Consider the following 27,338-nt stretch of genomic DNA (forward strand, 5'->3'; position numbering starts at 1 on the left):
AATCAATACAATAGTTATATGCCTATTTCATATAAAAACGACCGAGCGAACAAAAAATCTACCCACTTTATAAAAGAGATAATACTCGTCGGATCGTTAATTAGATATGAATAATGTGAGTACATTGCCCTCAGGACTCGCAAGTTTCTCAGTATAAGTATATTTATCTGCACCAGTTTTTATCGATAAACAAATACCTTTAGATGAAGGAACTTAAAGAGCACCCATGGCAGCTGCCAGCACGGCATTTGATCTGAAAATCATCTCAGAAATTTACATCTGATGGTGAATTAAGAAAACCCATTGTTTAGAAAAATAAGTAAAGACAGAAAAATAATAATTATTTATATCAACTAGAACATTATTATATTTCAATTAAATGCAACTTTTTCAAGTTAAGGTTTAAAATGCACGTAAACGCGGACGTAGAATGCACTGTGCACATGTGAAGTGAACTATAGTGACTTGTGGCCTATATTTTTACGCCTAACTCTGACTCTGACTTCGCAGACTCTGAACAAGTGATAACTGCGTTAAAAACAACCGACTTCAAACTTGCACTTGCAACATTTACAAATATACAGACAAAAATGCTCATAAAATAAAAACTACTGGGCCTATCCGAATAAAATTTTTATGGGACCAATTCGACACCATCCCGCATCGAACAAAAAAAGAATCACGTAAATCGGTTCAGAAACCTCGGAGTAATCGGTGTACATACATAAAAAAAAAAAAAAACATACCGGCCGAATTGATAACCTCCTCCTTTTTTTGGAAGTCGGTTAAAAATCAAGGACGTCTGATGACATTTATAAATGACGCAAATTGAATATTTTAATCAATGATATTATATATAGAAACAAGAGGATTTTAATTCAATCATTTAAAATTATCCTCAAACCATTGAAACTGCAGACAAAATTTTATGAAGCGTCAACTTAATTATCTGAAGGATGTACATAAAATTTAATACAATTTTCAAAAATTCACCGGACATTTTGCGTTTCAAAAATGGCTTTTAAATTACGTAATACAAATAATGTAAAGTGGTAGTTGGCAATAAAATAATTATACTGACTAAAGTATAACGAATTATGAATTTTCAAAAGTCTGAGTGATTCGTTTTTCCTCGCATTTCCAAATGACCAAAAATAATGCATGGGTAGCTTGTATCGATCAGACGTTTTTTTTAGTAAACAATGATCATCAATTCATCCATCCTAAAAGGATTTCTACTTCTAGAATTTCTCTCACAGGATCTACACGAAATTGTCAAACGCCTTATAAACGCTTGCGTGATGTAAGAATGCAAATTGCCTAAATCAAAATAAGAGTAAACTTTAAACGCTTAACATGATCGACTAATTATTCCTCTATTCGCTTTGATGCCTGTTTAAACTTTCCATTTCACACTGTTCTTTCAATTTCCGTTTTATTGTTTTGTTGTTTTATGGAATAACGAGCAAGAACATCATGTTATGATTGTTATGGAACATTGATCAAAGCAAAACTATTATTATACTTTTTAAAATGAAGCTCATTTCTACCCTACCGGCTCCTAATTGGTTATTGTTTTCCTATTTTCAACCAATCAGAAGCATATTATTTTTCTAGTAAAATTAAGTGTAATTATATTCATCTATAATTAAGAGCTTTGTGTTCCTGATGAAAATGATTAAAATATAATTAAACTTGTTTCATTAGCTCTTCTAATTCAATAAAAATAGCTTTATGGTCGTAAATTTAAAACTGAAATAGTGACCCAGACATCTGATCGAGATGTAAATGTGATGGAGTAGCTTTCTTTCCGATCACTTTTTGATACATAATTTCACAACGTCACGTCGAAATAAATAATTATTTGAACGTGGCATTGAGTCTTATTTATAGAGCTATCCAAATGAAGTATCATCATATAAGAGCTATATTATAATAAATTATAGGCAAATTATCCGCACGTGCTTTTTCTATAGCGAATTCCGGCTTTTGCCCGACTTTAGATCATTGATAATAAACCAGTGTAAACTAGTTTCAAATACATATGTAATTTCGGATAATCCAGTCAATAAGAAGCGATTAGTAGCGAAGTTATAACCTACTGTTTAGAAAAACAAACACAGATTCTTTCTGTTTGTTTACAATATTATTAAATCATCAATATATAAATCAATGGGAAAATTATTTAAATGTAAACGCAGGATGCATTATACATTTTTACAAATTTTTATGATAATTTTAAAGTGGGTTGAATTCGCGTTTCCGTGAATTTGATTATGCCTAGATAAAAAAAAATCAAAGAGGACTGCGTTAAACATGGTTAAACGTTGTCATGTATAATCTATAATATAAAAATGAATCCCAAAATGTGTTGGTAAGCGCATAACTTGAGAACGGCTGAACCGATTTCGTTAATTCTTTTTTTATTATATTCCTTGAAGTACGAGGATGGTTCTTACGTAGAGAAAACGTAAATATGTACCACGGGCGAAGCCGGGGCGGACTGCTAGTTAAGAATAATAATATTATGAGTCCGAAAAGAGTCTAAAATCTTCATTATATTCATATCATACGTATTCTGCGATCCGATGAAACCATTTATAGGAATGTCAAGAAAATGTCTCCTATCCAAATGTGTATCATAGAATAAATAAATAATTAAATTACTGAAACTATTAGTATTCATTAAACAAGTTTATTTTATGAATGTATATCCTCTCTTACGATTCGCACATTCCATTAAGTCACAATCTAAAGTACCTACATATTTTATTGGAAACCAGATTACTCTATATTTTATTTAATGATTCGGATATACCTAGAGTACATTTGTATATATTAAAACCTAGTAATATTTATTTTACTCTTCCATTAAAAGTATAAAACAAGCATCATAATATTCTTTGCGATATACTACATCCTTTTTAGCCCAATAAGTCATAATTCAAAAGGTATTATAACAGGAAAATTAATTATCAATGCATGTTCGCGCAAATTTAAAGAAAAAAGAGGAAATTATTCGATATAATCGGAAATCTCGATTGCAGTAAATGCATATTTAGCAAATTGTGTGTAGGTAAGTAGTGCATTTACGAACTGTTTATTATTACAAAAAGGTGTCTATAATACCGGCAAAATTTCAGACAGAGCAAAATCTTTAAAATAAATATATTGAGGACTAGTTGCGTCCCGCGATTTCACCTGCGGCGTAGGTAAGCCGCGTAACTAACTTCCTGTGGATCAGAATAATAAATAGCCAAGTTACTCCTTATAATATCAGCTATCTGTTACTGAAATTCCCGTAAAAATCGGTAGAGCCGTTCCGGAGATTTGCCGGAATAAACAGACAAACACTCCAATTTACTAGTACAGAGATATATCCTTAAAGGATAGGTATATGTTCATTGGTCAAGCTACCCTTCTCCTTAAACTGGTTTATTTGTAAGTCCAAATAATATGGCCCTCCACTGTAATAGTTTTTATTATGACTGCGGTTTGCTATTGTTGTATAAAAAAAATTAATTTATTTGCTAAATTTAAGGATACCAATTACCACTCAATAACGACAGGTGCGGCTTCAACGTTTAGCTTTACAGGAAAAATAGATTTTTCCTTTCCATTTATGGGTTGAAAATTGAAGGGTTTTGTTTATGACTGTGGTAAATATTTAACTGTTGTATTTATTTAATTCCAATGCGTTCTAATGGTGCTGTAGAGTTTGCGGTATTAACTTTTTCTTAAGAAATATAAACATAACCGTAGGCATACTATAAATCGTATTAGTAAGAATATAAACAATATATAAAATATAAACGTATGGTTTCCTACTTAAGCTTAAAATTCAGATCATATTCTTAATACATACCTACCTATTTCTAAAGAGTCCAAGCCAAAATATTGAGGTTTGTTTATTCCTTTTAGCGCACTATTTACGTAAACTACCGAATTCAATAAGTAGGTACGTAATGAGCGGATTTCTATGATTTAACGACGTAAAAAGTGCACGTTACAGCCTGTTTTAATAAACAATTACAATACTACGATTATTAATCCCCTGGATATATTTCAAAATTATCGACAGCATTTCTTAGTTACAGGTGATATTTTTCTTTTAATTTAACTTAGCATACCGCAACATGTTTTATTAAAATACCTTGTAACGCGCAATGTTCAACAGCTGAACGATTTTTACATTATCTTGAGCTAATCGAAATATTTCGCATTACGAACAATTAAAATACATGGGGCGGCTGATGCTAGGTGAAAACAACACCTAAATCATTTGTTTTAATATTAAACACGAAATGTTGCGCTTCTGAAATACTTCTGTACATACCTACATATGTACTTTAAAGTTTAAACGTAGGCACCTATGGTAGGCACTATGTTTTTGTTGTATAAATTACAACATGCATGTAAAGCCTTAGTCTGTTTAATTTGTAACGTAAAATAGTAACGTTTTCAAATCAATAATATTGGATACGTAGTATAATAATTATTAGTCTGTGATAATGGTGGTGAAATATCCTCTTTATTTTATGCCTTAGCTTATTTACGACAAATAAACATAACAGTCTAAAATATATTATGTATAATAATAACAAGAGTCACAAATTAAAATGTTATATTCGTATTTTCTAAATATGTGATAATTGTTAATAAATCGTACATAATATGAATTGAAATGTAAATAAAATATAATTTATGTACGCCCGATCACGAATCGTCGACCTTACTCTTATCACATTATTATGCAATAATTAATTATAAAAGGTAATAAAAATGACACAATACATAAAAAATAACTAGTCAAGAATATTTCCAATGCAGTGAATATTTTTTGTGTGCATTGCAAGTAAATATATAAACAATATTAAGCCTGACACGTATTAAAAGTGCAATTCAGTATTTCCTATAACGATGTAAGTAGGCCTTATTAGGTACCTACGTTCTGTGACCCCACTTTATGCTGAGAGATTAAATGTCATTTGACGCTTCACGTACACAGATTATGGATTACAATTTCAAGTTCAATAAACTTCCAACCTATTTATTTTTTATTTTTTAACAAACGTTGATACTAATTGATACATGACAGGGCGATCCGGGGGCTCTTAGTAAACCGGTTTATCCTATAACTATCCTCATAATCTTTAGTTAGAATAAACATGCTATATAAAATGGATTAAACAAACCAATGGGCTTCTAGGATCTGGTTTTGCTTCATGTCGCATATGTTTAAGATTAGATAATATAAAATCTACTAAGTGTAGAGAGGTTCCCCTCTGGAGGAGGAGGAGGAGGAGGAGAGCCCTTAGGTTTTATCTCTGTTACTGCCTACTGGTGACAGTCTTTATTTTTTTCATGGTTTAACTTTTAGACTACACCCGATCTCATAAAGAAGGAGGGAATTTTTCTACTTAATATAATGGAAAAAAAATTGTCGATGTTGTGAATTTGATATAGTAAGGTTTTATTAAACCATGGAAAGCAATTTCAGGGAAATCTTGTGTTGTTTATGTAGAGCATTCCAGAAGTTTCTCACGCAATTTAATACGTAATTACGCATTTTTAATTTAATTCAAGGCTTGACTCGGAAGGTTTCTCGCGAGTACCTTTCCTTTTGCCTCAATTGATTTTAAAAAGTTAAAATAAGCATTTCACTGTCGCATAATAATGTAAATAAGTATTCCTTTATTTGAAAAATATTTTAAAAAATATGTGAATGCAAAAGTGGATACTATACATTTCTACTTGTTTGTGTTGCATAATATGATTAAGAAAAGTGTGTAATAATATATTTTGAGTCTATTATATTTATTTTCACTTTAATTTGAATCCGCTCAAGACTACTTACGTACATATTTTTTATTTGAAGCACGATGCTAGATAAAACTAACGAAATATTTAAGTTATCGATAACAGATGGTTAACTTTAATTTATATTCAAAGATAAAATCTTTATAATATCCTACTTATACACTTCACTTATTGACAAAAACCCCTAAGAAGTGAATTCAAAAGACGAACATCCGATAGCGTGTCTATGACCACGCTCGCTTCTAATCGCCCGCTTAAACAACTATAATAAACCGTCTGTTATTAATGATAATGATAAACATAATAAATTATAAATATTTATTATTACGCAAGATTAAAAAATCACAGAAAGGACGTGAAAAGCAATTGCACGCTTTGGTTTTACTTGATGGGTGGTATAGCGGATGGTTGCTCTGGCCCGGCCAGTTGCCCAGTTCCTTACCTCGGTTGCTGTCAGGCGATCGCTTTACCGATCCAGCGATTTAGTATTCCGACAACAATATACTAAATTTATTCAACAACGGATTTTATGAGACAGTGTGTGTGAAAGACAAAACTTCAGTGGTCTGTGAATATAATTTATAAATAATAAATTTAAAAAACCGCAAATATAATACAAAAAATTAGCAATGATTTAAAAGCCGGTAACTACATAACTTGCCGTGAATAAAACCCATTAATTAAAAATTAACGACACAAAAGTCAGCTTAACGATTTTGGCGCAAGCCAAACTTTAAATAATATCGAAAGTGTGTACGAAAATCTAAAAATAAATGACAATAGATAAAAACAAATATGTAATGTTTCATAGATACTAATTCATACTATTCATATTCCGCTCATAAAAACCATAGACCGACATCGTTCTATGGTCAACGGCCATGGACGCCGGTATATGTTGCATAACATTTTGCAAAGTAGGTAGTAAATTAAATGCAAAACATTATAAATACTTATAAATCGTCATATTGCATCTTATGTTTTATTAAACTTGCATATTTTATTCATCTAAACAACCGCGAGAAACTGACTAAATTTAAGTGCTTTTAGCATCTTTTAGCGTTGTTTGAAGTTTGACAGAAACTTTTAAAAGTTGAATTTAAGGTTAAACATTAACCTTTAAAAATGAAAGAGAATCAAGTATTCATATTAATAAAACTACAATTATTTTAATTAAAAACTTTTCATGATAACATTTTATAAGATTATTTACATTTATATCGTATGACTCCGTCGAGAAAATAACTTAAATCTCAGAAATTCATATGATTTTAACCACATGAAGATGTTAAATCTTGTTATTTCGACTGACGTAATTGAATATTTTTTGTAACGAATATAATATGAAGATAAACATTTTTACTCGTTGGCTCAGGCTTTAAAATATTTTTGGTTATAATAAAGTTAGACAGTTTATTATACAATCTGGGTAAGTTATAATTTTAATATTTATGAACTCGACAAAACATTTACGTTACTCATCACAAATTAAAAAAAAAAAAAACAAGCTCTATTTTGGTAGGTATCTGTTATTATTTTTTGTTTTTTACCTTGTATCTTGTTTTGATAATTTTAACTGAAACCCTGTCCAAATTATAATACAGTGCCTACATGGTACAGGTTGGTTTTATAGCATTGATGAATTAAAAATATTCTTATTTTTGTCTGAATTATACAAACTCGTATTTAAATTCTCTAGCTAGATAGAGATGGGATAGGATCATCCTAAAAAGTTGTTTCTCATCAAATACCTTCCATTCATAAAACATTATTATTGTGCGATGATATTAAAACAATATGGAACAAACAGAAATTTGACTTTTTGCCTATTTATTAATTTTATTAAATTATCTTATCTTATTGATTCTTATATTTGTGATTTGTCATTCCGTATCTGGTTACAGAAATATTTTCAGATAATCCAATTTATATGTAAATATATATTATAATATAACTCTTGACACGATTATACTATTTAAATAAATACATTTAATATTTGTTATTTACTTATCTCTGAACTAAAATAAAATTATAATTAATTAAGTCACAATTTGCTATAAAACAAGCTAAGGCATGCAAATAATCAAGTCTTTAGATAAAGTGTGTTCAATTATCAAGTTAATTATTCCATGGAAATATAATTTTTCAAATTATATAATTCTTATAATAGCCAGTGTAAAAACTGAATAGTTTTACAGATAAATGGTGTTGCTTACAAACTGTAGCGTTTGTGAAACACGAATATTAAATCAGTTGTAAAGAATACATGTTCGACACTAATTGGATGAATTTATAGCTTGTGTATCCCTTGAACTCGAACAGTGGCTTTCGATTAATCCTTTTAAATCTTGGAAATATTGTTTGTAAAACGTTATATAACAAATATAGCTTAATTTAATTTATAAAGCATTTAGCTCTATCTCAGATAATATAATATACTCTATCTACTGTAATATATTTTTACGGTATAAATCAAATCAAGATTAACATAGAAAAATATTAATATTAATAGATGCACTGAAAAATGCACTTGCAATCCAATATAGACTACAAAAGAGAGTCGAGCGAAGATTTATGACAAAAATTGTATTTCATTCTATCATATTAAAATTCCAAAAAATAATATATAGTTCCTAATAAGAATGACGCTGCATTTGAACAAAATAATATATATTTTTTTTATTGTGAATAAAATAGATCGCTTTTTAATGACGATAAAATTTAATTGCTCTGCTAATTCTTAAAAGGGTTATTATATTATAACTATATAAATAATACTTATATAAATAGTTTCTTAGTCTTCTTAGTCTCGGCTATGTACTTATTACTAGTTACATCCAGTCATTTATTTCTGAAGGCAGATTACTTTAACACTATCATTACGCATACCATTCACTGTTGACATTAATTATGTTTAATTTATATAGAAATAATGAAGTAAACTTACATTAGGCTAATTACTTATTGATGTTTCCCATGAGACCGTTTTGTATCAATTCTATATACTGATTACGGGAATGTCAAGATAAGCAACTGACTTATTTATACAAATTGTATCCTTGTTTAAGGTCGTGAAGAATCAATAGAATTATAGACTTATCAAATACGTTCAATAAATACAAATGACTTTCATCTTAAATGTTCTAGTGAACTTAATTGTAGGTACTGTTAATTAAAAGTTCTAGGGCCCCAAATTGGAACGGAATTCTTTCGCCTTTCCCACGGTTATCCATATTATCGTTTTAAGGATGCGACCAATCAACCCCTACATTTTATAGCCTGATAAGCCTTTAGTTTAAGATATACCCCACAGCGCCGTAAAACTATAAAACTCGAAATTCCTTATTTTTTATATAGCTGAATCGTTTGTTTGTTTGTTTTGTTGAACGAGCTAGTCTCAGGTTAAAAAAGAACATTGTTGTGTCAGATACAGGTAAATTAGCTTGGAGAAATTTTTGCGTTTGTAGTAGTGTATGGTCAGCAAATAAAATAAAACAACATTTTATTTTTAGTTTTTATTTTATACAGGGTTACTTGTAAAACACCAGCAACCTCGCAGGACAAGATAGCTAACATCATAAATAACAACATTTGTTCTACGACTTTTGGCATAACGCAATAAATTATTTTTAAATGATTTTTTAAACTTTTATTGTACTCTCCTTACATTTGTAAGTCTATGTTCTATTAATTATCGGATGGGCGACGCGACGCCCCCTTCCCCCTCTCGTTCGCTTTTTGTTTACGTAATTTTTGGGAGGCGTAGAGTTTATAATATTCAGACGGAAAATTAAATGAATATTTATTTTTGTATGAAAATAAAATCTAACAAATTATCAAAAGTCGAAATGTTGTTACTTATGATGTTAGCTATCTTGTCCTGCGAGGTTGCCGGTGTTTTACAAGTAACCCTGTATATATAAGGGATTTTAAATTAAACTATATGTGTTTCTCCTCTGAAAAAGATGAGACTTTATTTTAATATTTGCACATTTAACATACATATAACTTTTACATTAACAATGTTACTAAAATGAAAAATTTACTAACCTGAAAAAGAAACGACATTTAAAGTTTAATTCTTTAGTTTGAGAAGTCAAAGGCTTGCCTCGACCATGTTTTAACACTGGAGCCATATTGAATTAACAATATAAAGTTACAACACTTACACACAAATTAAACACTAGTTATGGCCCTGCCTTCATACAAAACTGCTGAATACGCCGTTCGCACGGGAATAGAATGTGGATGCGATTTCCCTTATAGCATCCAAGCTTACGTCTTTATAATTATTAAACTGTATAAATTCATTCTTTAACTCCGGTCTGCATCGTGCAGACATGGGTGTAAAAGTCTCATTTTAGCTATTAAATGTAGTTTTTAAGTACATCTGAGTTTTCATTTGGGGCCTCCGGCTGCGGGACATGTAATTCACTTCAACAAATATTATAACAATAATAACAAATAATAACAACAATCAACAAATACAAAATTTATCAATTAAACTACGTACATAATAATTATAATTTTTGAATGAAATGTGCTTTATGTTCTAACGCTACCAAACGACTGCACGTGGCACCTGCGGACAGCGTAAACTGGTTTATTCTGGTTTTGTGCGTGTTTCCACTTTCCACTATCAAGTGACGATTTATTTATTTGTTTTGTTTCGTAATTATTATGGTCAAATATTAATTATGAAACAAATTATTATGGACACGATATTTTATTGTTTCACGGTAATCGCCTTGTCGTTTGCTCAAGGACGTAAAATTGAATGATATATTTTTTTTTATAAAGTCAAAACCATTTTCTTTCAAATAAAAACTTGTTTTTATTGAAAACAAAAGTGTTGCTAGGAATAAGTATAAAGTTAAATAGTAATGTTAGGATATCGAAACATTTTTGTATAGGCCAGAACGATATAGTGGAAACGCGCTCTAAGATCTGAGTAATATACACACCACTACATATGCAAAAATTTCTCCAAGCTAATTTACCTGTAGTCCATCTTTAGTCCATATAATGTGGAATGTCACAATTAAATAATTATAATTATAAAACAAATACGCTGTCATATAATATATAGATATGCATACCTAAATCTCTAAAATTACGCAACGGATTTTGAATCGTTTTTAATTGAATGAGAGAGTTTCAAATTTTAGTCAAAGCGGATGAACCGGGGCACATTATTCAAGTCGTGGATGCATTTATTTCTATATCTAATATCTTTATAATATTTTATCTATGGTAATATATGTTTGATTATAATCTACAAAGTGCACCCGCAAATCTGGCCGCAATAGATATTATATTAGGTTCTCGCGATAAACGAAATTTTGCGCTCTTAAATTGATTAAAAGTGCATAAAATATACATTTATAACACTAAAGTGATCTAAATCTAGGCTCTTAATCTGCAGTTATAATTACACATTTGCATATTTGATTGGGATTCGATAATGAAAGATTTTCTAGTAGATAATATTATGTGTGATAAATTCTCATATTAATTATCGTTAGCCGCTGATGCTCTTGAAGCAAGAATATATATATGTTTTTTTTATCTATCTTGTCAAAGTTTTCAAATAAATTAAAAAATACTAAGTTGAAATAATTATGTTCTAATATATTACTTTTATTAATCTAAAATAATATTAATAGATATTATTTATAACTTTAACTAAGTTTAACTTTAACTTTTGAAGTACCTAAGTATACAAATTAAAAACGTCCGTTTCTTAATTTTAGTGATCGCATTCTTTGAATTCAAAAACACGTTATATTATAATATAATAAAAAAAAAACTTTATACCTCATGTAAGTAGCCTTATAACTATAAAGATATTATTATCTCAGAACTCTAATTTCACAGGCTTCCTTAAAAGTATCAGGTAACATATTTTATAACATGCTGATCTTATCGACACATAATATACAATCCCCAATCGTAGACAATTTTATATTCGCGATAATTCGGTGTTTTATTGAAAATTTTGAGATAATTAATAAGTGATGCATTTTGAAGTACGTTATTTTTTTATTATTTTTAATATAATTTACAAATACGTTCCCAATTTGTGATATAATAATATATGATAGGACGATGACTATCAGAATATAAAGCGGTGCTTAAAAAAATCGTTAATTATCCAAATTAAATCAATTGTCCAGAATCAGCTTCAACAGGTTTTTAAATATTTAACCGGTTCTAATTATTAATTATAAATTATGGTACCTTCGCATTCCAAATTTGTTACTGGGCATTATTTTTTTCTACAATATGACTCGTGTGTCAACAAGTTTAGGCATTTTGTGACGCTAACTATATCTGCAAAACAATGCGGTAATGGTCGTACTTTCTATAGTTTCTTGTAGACCTTAGAAGACCTTTACCGCGGCTGTACACACTCGTCGAGAGCCTCTCGTCGAGAGCCTCGGCCGAAAAGACTCTCGTCGAGAGCATGCCTGTACACACTCTTAAAAATAATGTTAAAGAGCATTGAAAAACATACTTAGAAATTTACTTTACGACGCATTTCTAAAGCAAATAAATATCAATATTCATTAGAGATTTTATTGACCTCTAAATAAAAGATTGAAATGGAGATAAGAATAATAAAAACAACTATAGATTATAGAAATACATTCTCATTCTGCTTTATAAAAAGCAATTACTATAAAACGGATGCCATTATATTGACGCTTAGGATATTTTATAGTCTTTTGTGTTTTCTTATTACCACATGGAAACCAACACAAATGAAAGTACTTAGTATTAAATATTAAATACAACAGTTAAACAATAACATGTTATTTATATGTAGTACTAGAGGTCCACCCCGGCTTCGCCCGTGGTACATATTTCGCAATAAAAGGTAGCATATGTCCTTTCTCGGGTATCAAAATATCTCCATACCAAATTTCATGCAAATTGGTTCAGTTTTTTAGGCGTGATTGAGTAACAGACAGACAGACAGAGTTACTTTCGCATTTATAATATTAGTATAGATTAACAGTAAATACCATAGTATAAGTTTTACTACGGTGACTACGTGTACTGAATTGCAAAAATAGAGTCATTTTTTGTTAATTTTTCCGCTCTCCACCTGAGGAAAACTCTTTCCAAAATAAAAAACCAGACTTAATAACATTGATTTAAACACGTTTTGAATTAGGATAAATATTAAAAATAAGTCTTTACAATAATCTGTTATTCCTTACAATAAACGTAAAGTTGTTTTACTAAAAGTACAATTACGTAACAACAAACATCTATAAACAAAAATGTATCGTAATAGCTCTTTAAGTGAAAAAAAGTTAATTCAATGCATTATGAAAGTATTAGTGCAGAACCAAAGGGTCCATTTATAATGAGCACTGTTTGTAAATGTTTTGATAGTGACCTCTGCAGAATTTCCTTTTGTAATCGCATCACAAAATATTCATTTCTTATTATTTCTTTAATTACTACTTATAAAAAGCTACTTCTATGTTTAGTGATACAATTCTTTTGTTTTCCAAATAGAGTTTATAATTAAAGATTAATGAGGTAGCAGAATATAATTATAACTATTTTTAAACCTAAGAAAAGGACGTATATAATATAATACCTTTGAAAGTAGAGCGTTTTAAGTTTTTATAAAATAAATTTATTTTGATGTAATTTTTAGGGGAAATATTGGATACAATAAATATATTATCATTTCAAGTTTATTTTACTTTCCAATACTATATACGGTGTAGCTGTTCGAAATTCACGTCAATCAGTTCCTTCGTTGCAACATGAAGCAAGGACAAACAAAAAAAAAAACAACCGGGCAAGAGCGAGTCGGACTCGCCGCAAAGGTTCGTTCCGTGCTTTGTTTTCTGCCTAAAAATTTTACTCTATTTTTTTTTTGCAAACACAATGAAAATGTATGCAGTAATTGAACTTAAAAGTTTTGATATTATTGCGAATAAAGTATAATACATAATATTATGTAGACCACTAGACAATAATATCTACTTTTGTGCATCATGACAAATTTAATCATTTTAAAAAGAAAAAAAAGTGAAAAGTACCTTCGGATACTTCTCCTTTTGATCCTCTGCTTATCAAAATATTCACTTCTTACGGCATACACGGCCTGTATATTATTATTTACATTACCCAAGAGTTCAATTTTTTATAACTTCAGAGCAGACTCAAGTATATACCTAGTGATTTCAACGTTCATGCGTTCCCGAGATAAAAGCGACGCAGGACAAGGCTACCCTATGGCCTATACCCTATTTTACGGAACCCTTAACAAACTTACGCACTAATATTATAGTGCATAATTAATTAATTGTTTGTAATTAACCTACAAATATGAACAGCACTATAGCAAGGATGGAAATATTACGTATATAATAGTACTTATCGCTGTTTAATAGAACGGCTCTCGTTAATAAATAATGTGCATATAAATTACTTTATTACCTACTTGTATTGCGATTGACCTTTAGGCAACGTATAGTAGATCTAATATTTTACTAGATGTTACCTAGACTAAAGTAAAATTTTAAGCTAGCCGACTTTGTACCATATGTATTATTTGTGTCCGTGTCACGACCGGACCGTGACCCTTCCGGGGCGATACAACATTATTATATACTTATTGTATGATGATAGTTTTGGAAATATATTTCATGTACAGAATTGAACTCTCTATAAATTTATTATCAGAATAGATGTATGAAATTTGATTGTTATCTGGATATTGTTTAATTTGTTTCCTAGCTCCGGCCCCGGTCCTGCCCAGCCCCGGCACGGTGTAGATTCATGATATAAACAGCATGACATGCGTTACGTGGTGACATGTCAAACGATAATTTTCTTTCCCAGACGAAAAGCAATATTACACATAGATAGTGAATTAACGTTGAGGTCAAAGTGTGAGAGTCATAAAAGAAGAATGTTTATTGTATAAGGATAAAGATGTTATTGATATTAACGCATAATTTATAAAATTCTCACAATAAGAGCTGTTATATGATACAATCTAAGACGACCTTTTTATAAAATATAGCTAAATATTGTCTTCAGATATAATATCTTCAAAACAATAAATAAAATAAGTAAAACATTTTCTCAATTCACTACTGCGCTTCGTAATCTTCGTGATAAACATATGTAGTTGTTTATGCATTTATTAAAATAATACATAATTGCTTGAGATAGGTCAAATATTAAAATTAATATCATAAATACGCGAAATTCTTGCTTTACATCTAGTTTTTGATTTATAGCAGCGCTTGTAATTTAAAATCTTATTGTACACATAACGACAATATTATGATGTTGTGAGCTTTTTTTTAGCATCAAGTAAAAATTCAAAACCTTACTGATCATGGATTATCATTTCTACGTGATACGTAACAATTTCGTAGAGATTCTCCGATCTTATAATAAATACGGTATGAGGCATTACAAGAAGTAGTTTGCAGAATAAAGTAAAAGACATATACAGTCATACAGACATAGTATATTTATCAGAAACACCTTCATCTTAAATAGTTCAGCTATTGTATTAAGCCGTAAAAGCATTGCTGGGCTACAATTATCCCATATTATATCCTAAATGGTTCAGCATTTATGGCGTAATTGACGTTAACAAAAACATGTTCACGCATTTATTATGGTGACAATGGTATTTTTTGTACATATTATAAAAAAAATACCGGCTGAATTCAGAACCTCCTCCTTTTTTGAAGTCGGTTAAAGAATTATTCGAAGTAGGCAAGAGATGTCACGAAAAAGCTTCGTTCCAAAAACATAAATAAGACCGTTACAAAGTGTCCAACGTCGTTGTCGAACCGTTCAAAATCATACATATTATTGTAATGTTAATCTAGTCAGAGATATTCTTTATATGGTTTCCGCCCGCGGCTTCGCCCGCGCAGTCAAAGAAAAACCCGCATAGTTCCCATTCCCGTGGGATGTCCGGGATTGCGTCATTCAATAATGTCTTTTCTCGGGTATCAAAATATCTCCATACCAAATTTCATCAAAATTAGTTCAGTAGTTTAGGCGTGATTGAGTAACAGACAGACAGACAGAGTTACTTTCGCATTTATAATATTAATATGGATATGCATGCACGTTTACTCCAATTTATTTAACAACCACATTTTGATTATTATTTATTTACTTCAGGCAACAATGTAGTTACAATTAAAAAGATCTTGTTATATGTGTCGGAGATCCCCCCCCCCCTGATATTACCGAACGCAAGCGCATGACTCACGAAGTGCACTTGGACATGGCCGTGGTAGCGGACGGGCATTCAAGTGTTGGAGCTCGTGCCGAGCGGACTTGTCTGTTCGAGTCTATATCAGTCTCTATATTAGTTTGAGTTTAGATTCGCTATACAAAGTATTCATTTCAGTTCATTAGTGATTGTCAGTGTTAGATTCCGTTTATATCTTTTGATGCTCGAAGTTAGGGCGCGTTCCCACTATGTCGTAACGACTAATTTATCGTTCGACGACTGTCGTCTTTACCTGTTCCCATTATAACGATTGTTTGTCGTCAACATTTTTTATCGTTTAGCGACTGTCGTATCTAGCTGTTCCCATTGGATCGCGACGACATTTTAACGTTTCCTGGCAGTCGCTTTGTCGTTTACACATCATCAGCAAGCTACAAATCTAGTCGCCTCTGCGTTCGCTTGGTGATTACTAGTGCGTTTACTCTCCTGAGTTCAATGGACGTCATAGAGTTGCCGTCCACGATTTTTTATCGTTTTACGACTGTCGTGCTTGCCGTTCCCACTGTCACGACAAAGTGTCGTCACTGCAAAAACTGTCGTAGACGACAGTAAATTGTGTCGTTCTAAATGTGAACACCTCCATTTAAACATATAAGCCACGACACTTAAAACTACACGATTATCTGTCGTCACGACACGGTGGGAACGCGCCCTTACCCAAGACGCCCAATGTAGAGGATATAACCAGCCCACATAGTCCTAAAATCCAGCCGCCGCCGATATCAGAAGCGGGATTGCTTTGAGCACAAAGAATAAACGTGATTTTTACAATCGTCATGTGGTAATGTAGACACGTTATAAAATTATTTTGGAGGTGCAAATAGTATCATGCGACGTTTAATCGTAGCCATAAGAAAACCGGTGAGTGCTTACAATATACAACAAGTGGAACAATAACGTGCGTGATGTAATGCCATTGTCCGTTGATCTGTGTTTTGAAAAAAGCCGTTAAAGTTATTATTTGTTACTATTTGCTATTTATGATGCGTTAAAGTGCTTTGCAGTGTCTATCATGTCTCTTAATTTATTTTCTGGTAGCAGAGGGACACAGTAAGGAGAATTGTTACCGTATTGTGTAGCGTAATGTGACTGTTGAGCCCGCTGCGGCTGCTTGTGTTAACTTGCAGGGTGGCGAGCCAAGCGACGTGAGTGCTTGTCGGTGTGTGTCGTCGGGTTGTGTGCGTCAGTGGCTTCTTGGCGATATGTGAGCGAGAAGGAAGTTGCCACTTCAACCGTGTTGTCGCGTGTTTCACGGTTTGACAAGCGTTTGCAGCGTGTGGCCCTTGCTACTACTGAGTTTGTTGCCGGGGATTGCTGCAGCGAGAGCTCAGGGCAGCCGTCTTTATGCGGTGAAGGGCTCCGCAAATTAGTGACATTTACAGGACAAGTGCGAGGCGTAACAGGGCTGCTTCGCTGACTGTGTGCTATCAATAAGTTTGTAGGAGACCTGTGTGTGAATGCCATTCGCAGACAGCAGATGGAGGGCGCGCGATGGATCAGCAGTCCTCTTAGCAGGGTTTAACCATCCCGAGTCATTTGTTTCATGTGTGGCGTGTCTGGCCACTTTGCATCGGAGTGCACGAGCGGATAAGGTGCTAATGATTGCACTAGGCATAGAATCACCGAAAACCAGCAGGTCAGGTACATCCACGTTGCCTGAACGCAATCATTGAGTCAACACGTGCCGTGTGGCAAACTTATGGACAACTGTGAGTCATACATGTTTAGTTTTGTTTTTTTGGTGCTGAGTGTATCCTTATCAGAGATATAATTGCTAGTAGCAAATTGACTAGTAAGCGTTTTTAATAATCACATTAATTTCAAAATAATCTGTTAACATATTGTAGACAGTTCATAACAAGGTTTATGGCAAGTTACAATAGGCGATTACTTTTTAGTAATTTTAATTTGTGTTGTGCCTAATCATAATTATGATAGCGATGCTAGCTTATTAGGTTGAGAAATTAAACACAAAGTTTACATGTGTGATATTCTAATGTGTTACATTATTGCGTAATAATGTTCTTATTTGTAACAAGTCTGATACGACAAATTGTTTTGATTTTTATCACGCTTACATTGGCTTCCTTTATTGTTCGTATGTAACGGACTCGATTTTGAACTACCTACTTTAATGAGATAGATTTAGTTCACACTGTGTACATTTACTAAGGAATAGTGACAATACAATAATTTCATCTTATTGAAGCGTGTTGCTTAGTTAATTGAGTTTCGCTCTATTATACACTGGTACCGATAGAAGAAAGATACCTAGCGGTTTGGTAGACTTACTTAGGGACATAAGTCCAACATGCAGAGGCGTGAATTTCAATTAGAGAATTTCAATGTGTTGTGTTTTAGTGTATTATTAGCACTTATTTACCATCTGAGTTACAGCTGTTGAAATGTGTCTGTTCTAAGGAGTATTGTGCGTTGAACGAGCAGCAGATTGCGTAACAAAGTCAATGGGTTTTTAACAGCTGGATTAGTGAAACCAAGTAGCTATCTGGTTAGCTTCTGACGTGGAACAAGGTACAGTGCGTATCCAGATTGTAGTAAGGAATGGAGAGAGTACTTTGAGGAAGGTAGTATCTTCTTTAAACCTATCCAAATGTGAGTTTTGAAAGCAAAGTGTTGAATACTTAGGCTTTGTTATTAAGGATGGTAAAGTACAGTCACATAGCTTATACAGCTTCTTATTTCTGTTTGTTTATTAACAGTTTTCTTAAATTATAGCACTATTGTTTATGCTTACAAGTTAAAAGGGAAGTAAAATTGATAAGTGATTACTCATCATCACATGAGCTAATCAGTCGAACGTTTATTAGTCTTTTAACATCACAACCTATTCTTGTGGTGTATGACCGCAGTTCACATAGATGCGAGCGCGGATGTATGTGGTACTGAACTGATACGGAAACATGACGGTTAGTAGCATCCAGTTGCTTACTACAGACGTAGAACTACTGCCTTAGAGACCAGGTTTTACTCCCATGCACACGAGACCGCAGTTTAAGTTGCAGCAGCATAGCAGTGGTTAATGCAGTTATGCACTTCAGGTATTATTTACAGGTTTGCAAGTTTGCAGGGGTGACTGATTGCAATTCGGTGGGAGCCGTTTAGTAAAAAGCAGAGTAGTGTCTTCACGTGTTCACAGGTAGAGAGGGTCTGTCTAGAGTCTATCGACTCTAATGTCATTCATGACAGAGATAAAGGGAGCTAGTATAAAGGATGTTGGTTGCCTTTCGAGTTTCGCGCAATGCACATTCGCTATCACAGTATGTATTTCGATTATTGCAAATTGTGTGGGGCAGAATGGAGTCAACATAGCCGAGCTTTCCGTTGACTGTCTGCCAGGACCATGAGAGGCATTTGGACATGCGGAATGAGTTGTTACTTGTTGATGTCTGGAAGACATATGCGGTAAGGTTGCAAATTATTTGTCAAGGTGCAGATAAAATGGTAAAAGATCAGTGGTACATAATATCCACGATGTAGTCATGCATCTGGGTTACATGTCTAAGTTCGGGCGTAAGTTCGTTGTGAACTTTATCACTTGCTAAATCTCTAAGCCTAGCTCAGGTAGAATTCAGGCAAAACTCTTAAGTTAGTATTCTGTGTACATTGATGCTACAGGGGAAACTTAGTGGGAAGAATGATGTTAAGGAGTATGTTTTAGTCTAATTGATACTTTCACGCGATATGTTTTGCTCTATTACTTTAAAAATGTGTAGAGTGGTTGCTACTACTAGTAGTAGAAGTAGTATAATGGCACTAGAGTCCAGTGTTAATTTGTTTTGAAACTAGCCAGTACGAATGATAATCGGGCAGGTGCTTAGAAAGTAAATGTTTTCTCAGTTATTTTGTAAAAAATAAAGTTACGTTAAGATGTAGTCTCCACCGGGGGTAGTGGTGTTAATGATCAGGTAGATAGTGACGAGTACCTACGCTGAAAAGGTGTGCTCATGGCAGTCATCATTCATCATCGTCATCGATATAGTCCACTACTGGACATGGCGTCATCGTCAACATAATCAGCCTTTTGCAGTACACTGCTGGACATGGAAGTCATCATCATCGTCATCGTCAACATCATCTGCCTTTCGTAGTCACTGCTGAACATGGAAGTCGTCATCGTCATCATCATCAACATCATGAGCCTTTGGTTGTTCACTGCTAGACATAGCAGTAGAGTCTAGCAAACATCGATATTGTCAAGATACGTTAGGTGACGTATGACTGGCAATGGACTTCACTATAAACCGTGTTACAAAAGCTAGATAGCTGAAGGAGCTATTATTTGTTAAAGGAGACTTTGGGGTTAATGTCTGTAATTGATAATGAAGTCGATCAAGTTATGATAAAAGTAAAGCTAAGTAAGTAAATGGAAATTTAATGTTGGTGATAATCTTCTCTTCGAAATTGAGGAAATAAATCAAAGCAAGCTTGAGTTGAAGTTCAAGGGTACGCTTAAAATTGTTGAGGTATAATGATAGTTACCACTTCAAATCATTAAATTCCAAAACCCTCACAACAGAGTCAGGAAAATATCCGACCATGAGGTTGTAATAGTAGCTAGTAGTGGTAGTAGTTAAAATGACGTAAGAGCTTTGTGTAAAAGGGGAGATGTTAAATGTTTTATCTGGATTTTGTAATGCATTGTAGTGCCGTTTGTTGAGTGGTAGTAGATGCAGTTGCCATTTGTCTCCTGTCTTGTTCTTCGTTACGTTGGTGCGTTAACGAGATGAGTCGTTGAAGCGACGACCTTTTGAGATATCCTTGTTTTCGTTGTTGCGAACGCGAGATGAGTCGTTGTAGCGACGTTATTCAATGTTACCCTCATTTCGTTGGTGCGAAATTGTGGTGTCGTTGTAGCGACGATGTTCCGTGCTTTAATTATTTCGTTGGTGCGAAATTGCGGTGAGTCATTGTACATTATTCAGTGTTGTGTTCGTTTCGTTGGTGCGAAATCGACATGAGTCGTTGGTGCGACGTTATTCATGGCTATTACGTTTCGTAGGTGCGAAATCGAGGAGAGCTGTTGGTGCGGCGCTGATTGATCAATAATGATTATTGTTTGTTTTAGTGACGACCTAAACTGAATGCTATATTGTGACAAGAATCAGTATGGCCGAGCAGGATACTGTGAGTACGTAGTCTTTGCAGAGACCTCACACGAGGACGTGTGATCGTCAGAGATGGCCGTGTCGGAGATCCCCCCCCCCCTGATATTACCGAACGCAAGCGCATGACTCACGAAGTGCACTTGGACATGGCCGTGGTAGCGGACGGGCATTCAAGTGTTGGAGCTCGTGCCGAGCGGACTTGTCTGTTCGAGTCTATATCAGTCTCTATATTAGTTTGAGTTTAGATTCGCTATACAAAGTATTCATTTCAGTTCATTAGTGATTGTCAGTGTTAGATTCCGTTTATATCTTTTGATGCTCGAAGTTACCCAAGACGCCCAATGTAGAGGATATAACCAGCCCACATAGTCCTAAAATCCAGCCGCCGCCGATATATGCATAATTGCATAGGCATCTCATATCACAGAACTATTCTTAGGCATAGGCCTAAGAATAGTTCTGTGACTATTTAATCTCATAATAAGAGGAAACAAGCAACAAAAAGATAATTTATATTAACCATTTTCTTTATATTTATAAGGCTAATAACCTAAAAACGACGATAAAATAAAAATTGACAGCGTTAATTGCGGGGTACATTTGAAAAGCAATTTTAATTACCACGCAAATACTGACAAGCACAATGAAAAAACTTTAATAAGGTCGAATCTGTCGTCATTTCTTGTATCGCAAATAATAATGCAAAGCCTACACCTTTATACATTCAATACTAAAAATAACACCGTATACTTCATTCATAAACAGGTTACTGAATCTAGAAAGGCGTCAAAAATATTTTAATGTGCGTCATAGTCAATATCGTGTGATGTTTTTGTATTAAGTTTCCTACGGCAAGGACGACTGCAGAGCTTTTAAGGATTTTCGCACGTGTCTCTCTCAAAGCGAATACATTTTACATTTAAATTATAGAGCACATTTACAATATTATTCTGATTTTATCAGAAAGCTACTAACTGGTAAAACATTTTATTTAAAATGTACGTATTATACCTATAAAACATCATACAAATACTTTTGTTTCGGATTGAAGATCATGGAAAAATGACCATCGGTCCCGACTTAGATGATATAATTATTCCTCTTTTATTCCTACATCCCGCGTTTCAACATTTCTCATGGATTTTTCCTTAAAAAATGCATAACATTTAATCAGTTGCCCCTTCCGTGGAAACATCTTACGATACGTAGTAGTGCGTATCAATTGATTTATAATATCTACAATCCTCTTTATTTTCATATAATAATATTGATCCGTTTTACGATATTTTAAGCTATTGCATAGCATCTATCGCGGGCCTTGAGCGCGGAGACCGAATCGAGAAATTCCGTAACGAAAAACCTCACGCTCCCCACTCCGACGGACACGGAGGTGTGGCTTGAAGGCATGCTATATAAAAGCTTTACCGCGGCAGTCCCCGAGTGCCACACGTCTATTTTTTATTTGTTCTCCTTAATATTCAACTTATAAATACAACGGAAAATTGATATTGTATATCCACTCTTATCAATTTGACATTTGAAAGATTCCGGTATATTCGCAAAGTATTTTTATTTACTTTTAATAATAATATCTATCCTATAATATTATTCGATAAATCTTGCATCAATAATCGAGGCAGCGCAGTGAGACCCGTTTAAAATAATTCATTATTAATTTAAATACTTAAATAGATTTATTTATGATACAACTAACTATGTGTTATAAGTTCTTCTTTTTTTTTTAATTTAAAAAACCATATAGTACAAAATGTAGTAAAAAGCATTCAAGAAGTAATAACTATTAAAAGTTACGTCTGTGATTACAAGTTAACAAGAATATGTGAAATACACATTATTTTCTTGTTAACATTCTTGTAAACTCGACATTACAAATTGTAATTTTACGGAAAGGAAAAGAATCTATTCCGGCCACCGGTTTATTTTTTTTTGTACAGGAACTTCAATTGAGAAAAAATACGATCTATAGTTTAATCTAAACTAATATTATAATCTAGTTTGGTTGAACGCGCTAATCTCAGGAACCTGCAGGTCACATTTGAAAAATTCTTTCGGTGTTAAATAGCCCATTTATCAAGGAAGGCTATAGGCTATAATTTATATCTACACCCTCAGACCAATAAGAGCCGATCAATGCGGCTGAAATCGCGGGGCATAGCTAGTGATGAAATATAAATAAAATTTAAACCGGTTCCATCTATGTAAGCTTGTATAATGTATATAAGCTATAATTGAGAAGTAATTTACAGGTTTCTGTGTGTTCTAATTTCTTTAATATATTATTAAGGCCGTGTACGCGGTCCGTGCGCTGTTTGGCTCAAATATGTGATTTTTCAAACCAGATTGTCCATCAACCACTTATCTTACAAACATATGAATTACTAATAATTTTAGGAAATTTTATTGTCTATGTAGTTAGTTAAGAGTTTTTTTCAATTAATACAGTATTTCTGAATACCATCAAGATAACTGAGCCGATGATTACTTGATTTCACTTTTAGTGTCAATTTCGAAGCTAAAAATATCTGAAATTGCTGACAGATCTAAGACACAATTATTTTTAACTAACTGCAAAAATCCTTATTAAAATAGTTAGTTAAAAGATTTTTTTATTTTGGACTCCTAACTTACAAAAACTCAAAAAAAACTCAAACATTCATTTATTCAATTAGACTACTATTTAGTAGCACTTTCGAATCGTCATTACATAGTATTTTTAACATTTACCACCGATTCGGAAAGCAGTATCTATGGAGAAGAATCGGCAAGAAACTCCATAGTTGCTCTTTTAAATAATGTCAATAAATTTACATAATATGTAACTTATATCTACCTAACTACATAATATGCCAAAGAACTGTCCTGTGGTTTTTACGCGACAACCCTCCATGGGTCTTTATCGTCCATATATTCCTGAACACTGTAGTACGCTCTCTGAACTAGTACATTTTTTATGTAAGTTTTAAATTTAGAACTTACATAAAAAACTACTCTCCTACTAAACTCTTTAATATTGTGAGGAATTCTATTATATAAGCGTATACCTTGACCCATAAATGAATTTTTAACTTTAGCTAATCGGAAAAATGGCATTTCAATTCTATTCTTGTTCCTTGTGCCATAATCGTGTCTATCTCCTACTCTTGTGTGTAAGTCAGAGCTTTTGTGTACATGCAAAATATTATTAAATATATACTGTGATGGTACAGTAAGGATACCAGTATTCTTAAAATGATCTCTTAGTGAGTCCCGAGCACGTAAATTATATATAGAGCGAATGGCTCTTTTCTGTAAGATAAATATAGTTTCTATATCTGCAGCCCTGCCCCACAGTAGAATTCCATAGGACATAATGCTATGAAAGTAGCTGAAATAAACCAATCTAGCCGTATCTTCATCGGTGAGATACCTTATTTTTCGGACTGCATATGCAGCAGAACTGAGCTTACCTGCAGCGGTGTTGACATGGGCTCCCCACTATAGTTTCTCGTCCAATGTTAACCCTAGAAATACAGTAGACTCAGTGGGATGCAATACCTCCCCGTTCAAGGTAATATCTCTGTTCAAATTTTTTACATTAGGAAGTAAAAATTCAACACAAGTGGTTTTTTTGGCATTTAATAATAAATTATTGGCAGTAAACCATTCAGATATGTGTAAAAGAGCACTGTTCACTTCGTCAACATTTGGGTCATGCCTTACGAAATTAAAATCCGAACAATGTGAATTTTTTTAGAAATTATAGTCGACAAAATGATTATTTTCACCAAGATATTTGACTTTATTGAATATAATTTATACATATTGCAATAAAAGAATGTCTTACTTATAAGATAAAATTTAAAAAATCAACTAAGGTACCTCTATTATTTTTCTACAATTTTTTTTAAAGTACTATAAAACACTGCGCGCGACCCGATTAAAATCAGTCGGCAGCGAGCCTTTCCAGAGAGAGGACATGTTGCTCGGCGCTCTCCTGTGGACCTATGCTGTTCATAGTAAAAGGATAGCGCAAGCCGCGATCTATCGTAATAGATCGCGGAGTTTTTGACTTGCGTTAAATAGAATATGCGCTCTTAAAACTAAAACATGTTAAGCAATATAAGGCTAGATGTTAGTTCTTGACTGATTGAAATTATACTGGTTTTTAACCGGTTTAGGCTTAAAAATTTTAATTCTAATTTAACTAGCCTTGTGCATTTTTATGTCACGAAACACAGTTTAAGTAATTGCGAATTAGTTTAAAAACTATAAATTTCTTGAGGAAAATTGGAAACGAAACGCTCGATAAGACTTCTATTTATACAATTTAAAGTACCTAATTGAAATAAATCCTAATTTTAAATTTTAATAGAGCCATAGCTCTCAACGGTGATTCTCAAGAATCTTATATCTGTCTTTCTATTCTGTATATGGACTCAATTCAATTACATATTATCAGAGAAACTTACTTTTCAATTAAAAAATAACTTAAGTCACTGTGTTATAAACAAAAGGAGTTATTCCTAAAGTTTTCACTAAAAACACTAAATTATTAATTCTGTTTAATGAAAAGTAAAAACATTTGAATGCACATTATGTAACATGTAAGAATCCATACTAATATTATAAATGCGAAAGTAACTCTGTCTGTCTGTCTGTTACTCAATCACGCCTTAACTACCTAATTTGGTATAGAGATATTTTGATACCCGAGAAAGGAAATAGGATAGGTTTTATCCCGGAAATCCCTCGGGAACTATGCGGGTTTTTCTTTGATTGCGCGGGCGATGCCGCGGGTGGAAAGCTAGTATGATATAAAGCGTTAGTGTTCATTGAAGCGGATGATTGAAGCTACACTTTTGTCTCACGCGTAAGGTTATTGCTCTTAAGAGTCATTATACAGTACAGTTGTTTTCTTGATTTTGATAATAATGCTTAATTCACTAATTGTACACATAAGAACACATTGGTAGCTTAAATTAAGATAAAATAAGCAGTAAAAGCCGAATTTAAACGGAATTTTGAGTAATCGAACATACATTTCGAATACGAATTCATATTAAAATTATTATTCGTACTCTTTTATTAAATTTACATTATACCTACTGATACAGATGATGATAAGCGTGTCTGTAGTTAAATTGTGGATATATATAATCCTTCTACTACTAAATCACAGTAAATTATAAAAGAGGCTTACTTATAAAAATCAAAACTACTAACTAGAGCCTCCGTACTTTTCCATATATGTCTCTTTATAATAATTTCCCTTGATATAATTGCAAATTGCTACAGAAAGTAAAAAAACTTAAATAGAAAGCCGGTTCTAGTATTGCAATTACACAGAATGTGCATTTTTTTATTTTATAAATTACTTTAATGACTCTTCTACCTCGCGTTTTTATCTAGTCTTTTTATCAGCCTATCCTACTACAATACATAAAAATATAGTCTTCATAATATAGTGACGCCCGAAAAACAAGTTTTAGTAAAATAAAAAAGGGCTCAATGAACAAATTACTGACTGATTGATGTCTATATAAGTACAATGTACATAAGTATAATGTAACTATGTATTATTGAGAGGATTGATACATATAATTTTATTTTGTACATATAGTTACATGTCAGTCTTTTACCGTTATGTTATTAGCGAGTCATAGATTTTGTTTGTTAGAACGCGCTTATCTCAGGAACTACAGCCCCCCTAGTCAAGTGGCTTTCTGTTAGCGTAGCGTTCAATAGAATAGACTACGAATGTATGAGATTGACGTAAGCTGTAGATACAACGTATCTACAACGTATTTACAGCTTACGTCAATCTCATACATTCGTAGTCTATTCTATTGAACGCTACGCTAACAGAAAGCCACTTGACTAGGGGGGCTGGTCCGCTTTGAAAAATTATTTCGGTGTTAGATAGCCCATATTTAGGCAGGCTATAAACTATATACCTAATATAATCCCGCTAAGACTAACAGGAGCGGAGCAATACGGGTAAAATCTTGGGGCACAGCTAGTTTTAGATACTCCTGGTTTGGTCCAAAATCCAATGTGCTTTCTTCAATGTTATAAATTTTTAAGTAACTTTTAGA

At 32.8% G+C, this 27,338-nt stretch overlaps 1 protein-coding gene across 6 annotated transcripts in view; it reads left to right on the top strand.

The window, feature by feature from the left end:
* The first annotated feature begins 6,230 nt into the window (after positions 1 to 6,230).
* The window catches only part of LOC149479476 (facilitated trehalose transporter Tret1-like), a 53,557-nt gene continuing 32,449 nt past the window's right edge, over positions 6,231 to 27,338 (top strand). For 2 of the 6 annotated variants that reach the window (XM_089708183.1, XM_089708184.1), the window contains exon 1: positions 6,231 to 6,384. The gene's annotated coding sequence lies outside the window, so the exon portion shown is untranslated. Of the gene's footprint in view, positions 6,389 to 27,338 lie in introns of all 6 variants that reach the window. The other 4 variants (XM_089708187.1, XM_089708185.1, XM_089708186.1 and 1 more) reach the window with 4 other exon arrangements.

Source organism: Colias philodice, chromosome 20, assembly GCF_061535455.1.
Source record: "Colias philodice isolate Cphi_HAF_F1 chromosome 20, ilColPhil1 Martin Lab GWU primary, whole genome shotgun sequence".
Taxonomy (NCBI): domain Eukaryota; kingdom Metazoa; phylum Arthropoda; class Insecta; order Lepidoptera; family Pieridae; genus Colias; species Colias philodice.